Source organism: Aricia agestis, chromosome 21 (assembly GCF_905147365.1).
Source record: "Aricia agestis chromosome 21, ilAriAges1.1, whole genome shotgun sequence".
In the NCBI taxonomy this organism is placed as follows: domain Eukaryota; kingdom Metazoa; phylum Arthropoda; class Insecta; order Lepidoptera; family Lycaenidae; genus Aricia; species Aricia agestis.
Window position 1 is genome coordinate 2323488 of NC_056426.1, and position 6566 is coordinate 2330053.

The window sequence follows — 6566 nt, forward strand, 5'->3', positions numbered from 1 at the left end:
GTAATTATAGGCATATTTGTTTACTTATAAATTATATTTGATAAAAATATGTCTCATCTGGTTAACAGATCGGTGAAGGTCGACCTCCCACGGTCTCCTCTACTAGTAGTTTTAAAGATTAAACGGAACAAAGGGACATGAGGCAAAAAAACGGCTTTGTTTTATAATATGTATAGATAATAGATATAGAAGTTCACTGTGAAAATAGCAGCGCTAAAAAAGTTAATTTCGAATTCAATGTTTGTATGGAAAATACGCCAATATCATGAATGGGGTATTTCTTTTTAACTATTTTATGGCATAGTCATAATGTTGGCGTATTTTCCATGCATAAGACGTATATAAGCCACAGATTATGTATGCAATGAACTAAATTAAATGGGTAATACTTTATTTTGTCATAAATTGTATTATTATGAGGAAACACTTTTTTTTATGTTCGTGAGTACAGAACAAACATCAAATTTAAATAATACATAATTTTATTATAACACAATATTCATTAAAGATTTCGTTTATTAAGTTGTGAACATGGCCTCTCTGTTAATCATTACTCTGTATGTCGAGTTTACCACGTGATCACATTATTTCTGAAAATATTAAAATCGACGACGGCTTGATATGTAAATATGTACCTTTCGAGCGCCATCTATTGAGCTAGTTGGTCGCAAATTCTAAAATGTCAGTTGCCTATAATCCCGCCTTAAGGCCGACTTAAGTCAAACTATAAGTCGCTGGTCACAGCCTTGCATTAACCGTGACTTCTCACCTCAATTTATTTTACATTTAGGATAGATTACCCTTAATTCAAATAATAAATATTCGAAAAAAGTTGAGTCATCCTTTCGATTTTAATATTAGTTGCAAGTACTGTATAATGTATAATCTTTATAATAATAATTTGTATTGTAGATCCCTCTTACGAATAATAAATAGTTTTTATTATTCGTAGCTTTCCTGCCTGCCTAGCATACGCCAACGAGATATCAGATCACTGTACATGTTTTCTCGATGTTTGATGGTTTGTCTCTCCATCTCTATTGACCCTAGCATGACAATCATTTTTCTCGCGTAGATCTATCATCGAAATAATACATTTTTATAGAGTTTTGTCGAGATAATGTCGAGATTTTGACATTATGAGACGAGTAGTTTTTAATTATCTCGAGAGTGAGATATCTCGTTGGTGTATGCTAGGCAGGCTGGACTTTCACGAATATTTCAAGACTAAAATTTGCCCAATGGGTTCAGCCGTTCTCGAGTTTTCACGATTTAAGGGGTGGTTGCTGAAAGGGTTGAAAAATTTTTTAAATCATAAATTGTTCTTAAATACTTATAAATAAAAATTTTTTTTATTAAATCTGCATTGTTTTCCATTTTTAACAAAAGGGGTGGATTTCACCCCGAAATACAAAAAGTGCAATACGAGCATATGACGTCAATTTTGAAGTTGAGGGTAAAACATTCTTAATTTATTAGTAGCTCCATGCAGGTTACTTTTCTTTTATTTTGTTACATAGCTGTAACCCATAACATTGTAATTTTCCATTTTTTTAGTAAAAGATGGCCCCGTGCGAGTTTCTTACGCCGGTTCTTCTCGGCGGGGTAGTTCCCGAACCGGTGGTAGGCAACGTAGTTTCTTCGTTCGACTTTCAAAAAGTGTATCATGATACCCATTTTGAATAAAAAGATATTTTATTTATTTTTATTAATCCCTTTTCATCCTTATCTATGAGGGTTCGACAAAACAAGAGGTTTTGAGCGATTTTTGCCTTCATTGACTTGTACCATGGGAACTATGAGACTCATAAGGTGAGGAACGCGCCTTGCTGCTCTGTAACAAAAAAAATATCCAAAGCCGAACGTATAACCTTCTTCTTTTGGGAAGTCGGTTAAAATAAATAAATAAATAATAAAATAAAATATCTTTTTATTCAAAATGGGTATCATGATACACTTTTTGAAAGTCGAACGAAGAAACTACGTTGCCTACCACCGGTTCGGGAACTACCCCGCCGAGAAGAACCGGCGTAAGAAACTCGCACGGGGCCATCTTTTGCAAAAAAAAATGGAAAATTACAATGTTATGGCTTACAGCTATGTAACAAAATTAAAAGAAAAGTAACCTGCATGGAGCCACCCTATTCCCAAGGTGTGCTGTCCTCGAAGAAATCATTGACTTTATAATACGCTTTAGCACACAAACGTTCTTTAACTGCTTTTTTAAATTTGTTTAAAGGTAGATTTTGAACATTTTCTGGGATTTTATTGTATAGGCGTATACATTGGCCTTTAAAGGATTTGCTTATTTTGGCTAGTCTGAACATTGGTATTGCTAACTTGTTCTTATTTCTAGTATTTACATTATGATTATCACTTTTCTTTTTGAAAATATTTATGTTCTTTCTAACATATAAGAGATTTTCCAAAATGTATTGAGATGTGACGGTCAGAATTCTTATTTCTTTAAATTTTTCTCTTAGAGATTCCAAAGACGACATCTTATAAATAGAACGAATAGCTCGCTTCTGCAGCACAAATATTGTATTAATGTCCGCCGCGTTTCCCCACAAGAGGATGCCGTAAGACATTATGCTATGAAAGTAGCTAAAGTAAACTAATCGCGCGGTCTCTACATCAGTGATTTCACGAATTTTTTTAACAGCATATGCTGCAGAACTAAGCTTATCTGCCAGTTTCGCAATATGTGGACCCCATTGTAACTTACAATCCAGCGTTATGCCTAGGAATACGGTGGTGTCTACTAAATTCATTTTCTCATCATTTAATAGTACATTGGTTTGTACTTGCCTAACATTTGGCAAGATAAATTTTAAACATTTTGTTTTATTAGAGTTCAAAAGTAAATTATTAGCATTAAACCAATGTACTATTTTTGAGAGAGCACTATTTACCTCGTCATAATTAAATTGTCGCCTCTTCACATTAAAAATTAGTGAAGTGTCATCAGCAAAAAGTACTATCTCATGCTTATCTTTAACAAGATAAGGTAAATCATTTATATAGATGAGAAAAAGAAAAGGCCCTAAAATGGACCCTTGTGGCACACCTAGTTTTATTTTGGTTCCATTAGACCTTATGGAGTTAACTTCCACCCTCTGCGTTCTATTTGTAAGGTAAGATTTAAGAAGTTTAAGTGCCGTGCCCCTTACACCATAATGGTGTAGTTTTCTTATTAGAGTATCATACTCCACACAGTCAAATGCTTTAGAGAGATCGCAGAAAATACCAAGTGCATCCTGCGACCCCTCCCAAGCTTCAAAAATACTACACAGAAGACTAATGCCTGCATCTGTTGTAGACCGACCTTTAGTAAAACCAAATTGATTATTATGTAATAAATTATTTGAGTTAAAATGAGCAAGTAATTGATTTAGAATTATTTTTTCAAAGATTTTACTTAAAGTCGGCAATATGGATATTGGTCTATAGTTGGCTGGGTCTGATTTCTTCCCAGCTTTAAATAGAGGCATCACCTTGCTGTGCTTCATTAAGTCTGGGAACACACCACTTTCGATACAATTATTAAAAACTAAAGCTAGGTAAGGGGCAATGATGTCAATTACTGATTTTATAATTTTTGTGGACATACCCCAGAGATCAGTGGTACTTTTAATATTGATTGATTTGAAAGTCTTGATAATATATCTGGAGTCAATATCTCTAAAAATAAAATTGACATCACATTCCTTGACATGTTCTCTAAGTATTTTTTCTGCAACTGTAGGTGATGAATTTAAGTTCTTTGTAGTTGAGATTGGAATGTCTGCAAAAAACTTCTCAAAGACTGTCGCAACCTCAAGATCAGAATTGATTTTTTTATTATTAATTAAAAGTTCAAATTTAGAGTTACGACAGGCGACTTTTCCAGTCTCATCCGCAATTATTTTCCAGGTGGTTTTCACTTTATTTTTAGAGTCTCTAATTTTCTCTTTAATTTGAAGTGCCTTTGCTGCTTGACAGGCCTTTTTAAAAGTTTTTGAGTATTTCTTGACGTACAATTTAAAAGCTTCACTCCGGTTTATAGTTTTCTCGTTATACAAATCATATAATTTTTGTCTACTTACAATAATACCTGCAGTTGCCCATTTTTTAAAATTATTTCTTTTATTATTCAAACTGACCGTTGTAGAAGTAAATACAGCGTTATATTGCTGATTTACTCTATTGAATAAATTGTTAAACGCTTTATCTGGATCATTTGATACATTCAACTTCTCAAAACTTGATGATAATTTACTTCTAAATTTCTCAATACGTTTTGTATTTATAGGTATGTATTCAATTTTTTCTTTTAAATTAGTATCACAATTTATATTAAATGAAGCTAGCTGTCCACAGTGATCAGAGCTTAATACATTAATTATTTCCTTCCTATAGGGAGTTATGTTGGTGAAAATATTATCTATGCAAGTCGCAGTTGTATCACAAATTCTTGTCGGCTCGTTGAATAAATTAATAAGGTTATACGATTTGAACAATGATGTGAATCTAACAGTGGTGGAGTTTAAGTCTAGTAAATTAATATTGAAATCACCACATACTATAATCTTTTTGTTAGATGCACACACTTTTGTTAACACTTGCTCCATTATTTGTTCAAAAGAATCATATAAGCCGGATGGAGGTCTGTATACGCTTACAATAATAAGGTGGCTCAGCTCGATACAGGCTAACTCAGCAATTCGTTCAGTTGACAGTCTAACAATATCCTTACGTTCTTTAAATTTAAGTTTTTTCTTAATCAATATTAAGGAGCCACCCCTAATAAAAAAAACCATAAAATAAAATTACATGTACAACTAAGTGATAACTGATAATATTTTGGGTGTGTATGAGTCCCCTGTATTCACTGTGAAAGTAGCAGCGCAAAAAGAATAACTTTTTAAAATATTTGTATAGCCACGAAGCTGGGGCGCTTGCGCATACAAGTTGGTACTACTAATATATATTCTGTGATACAAGTCACGAATAATAATTTCTCCTTCAGTGCTGCGCAAGCTATTGCAAACTTCGCAGGCGCAGGACCGACTTGAAATGCCCATCCGACGCATGGACCATCTTACTTGTCAGACAATCAGGTGATCAGCCTGCATTGTCCTAAACAAACTTGAAAAGAATATTATGTTTCCATCGAACCAGTGGCGTAACTATAACATCCGGGGCCCGGAGCAAATTCATGGGACCCTATCAGTAAAAACTAAAAATCGTCACGTCAATAATATAACAATGAAAAAAAATCTGAACTCACGGCCTCTTGTGTTTTACAGTTTTGGTTTTTTCATCACCAAGAGCATAAACAATACCTCTAAATTATGAATATTAGCTACTTTGCCGGACTTTACAAATCCTGAGAACCTAACAAAAATATCGTATCGATCGTACATCCTCGTTTTGAGGGCGAGGTGCCCTCAAAACGAGGATGTAATTTTGAGGGCACCTCGCCCAATTTTAACAATCTCCCCAAGCATTGAAATACTTGGCGTAAACATATCGAGCGAAGTTCAGTTCCGTCGATGTCATCTAGAGCAGCTATCCCCAACCCGCGGCCCGCGGGCAGCATGCGGCCCGCCGGGACTTTATTTGTGGCCCGCGTGATGCTAAACCATTTTAAAATTCACTAAGTTTAAAGGTCTTTGACGCCCAACGATAAAATGATGTAAAGTCATCGTGAAAGTCGTGAATTTTTTTACACTTTTCAATCGGTAATTTTGAAGAACTAACGTTTTTTAAACCTAAAAATTTTTGTTGCGGCCCGCGACACCAAGACCAGAAAATGTTTGTGGCCCGTATGAAAAAAAGGTTGGGGACCACTGGGGACAAAATACCAACTATATTCCCTCTGGGTCTTATCTAACGAAGGCCGCTCGGATCGTTGACTGCCATAATGTTTCAAACAGGCTGGACCCCTTGAAATTACGCCGAGATGTGGCTTCACTCTGCATTCTCTATCGGTTGTATCACGGCCCACGGGGAGTGATTTGAGGACTTGTTCGGAAACATACCTCCTGCAACTTTTCGCCATCGTTCAACGCTAAAAATTTACCATCCTCATCAACTTGATGAGTCTTTCATCGTGCGTTTTTCGCGTAACTTTCTGCCACGCATTGTAAAACTCTGAAACGAACTGTCACTAGCAGTATTTCCGGACCTATACGACTTGCAAACAGATATTATTCCTTTTTTACCAACTTAGGGGTATATTTCAAAAAATCCTTTCGTTAAGAAATATTAAAATCTCACCAAAAACATTTCATGTAAAATGTTGCCAAGATGACTAAGATGCCAAGATAACCATAAGGTTTGCCCTGTGAAAAAAATATCAGGTCTCATGTAGAGCCAAGCTTCTGAATCTATACGGCCTTACTCTACCGACCCTACCTTTGACGTCTCCGTGGTCTAGTGGTATAAAGCGCGGCTCTTGACTCGGAGGTCGTGGGTTCGATTCCGCCGCGTTGGAAACATGTTATTTCCAAGTTTGGTTAGGACAATGCAGGCTGATCACCTGATTGTCTGACAAGTAAGATGATTCATGCGTCGAATGG

At 35.4% G+C, this 6566-nt stretch overlaps 1 long non-coding RNA gene across 1 annotated transcript; it reads right to left on the bottom strand.

The window, feature by feature from the left end:
• Positions 1-562: 562 nt before the first annotated feature.
• LOC121737794 lies at positions 563-6137 on the bottom strand. Its single transcript, XR_006037192.1, has 3 exons — positions 6126-6137; positions 2500-2501; positions 563-713 (listed from the first exon to the last, which is right to left on the bottom strand). It is a non-coding gene; the product is annotated as an uncharacterized LOC121737794 (long non-coding RNA).
• Positions 6138-6566: the final 429 nt, after the last annotated feature.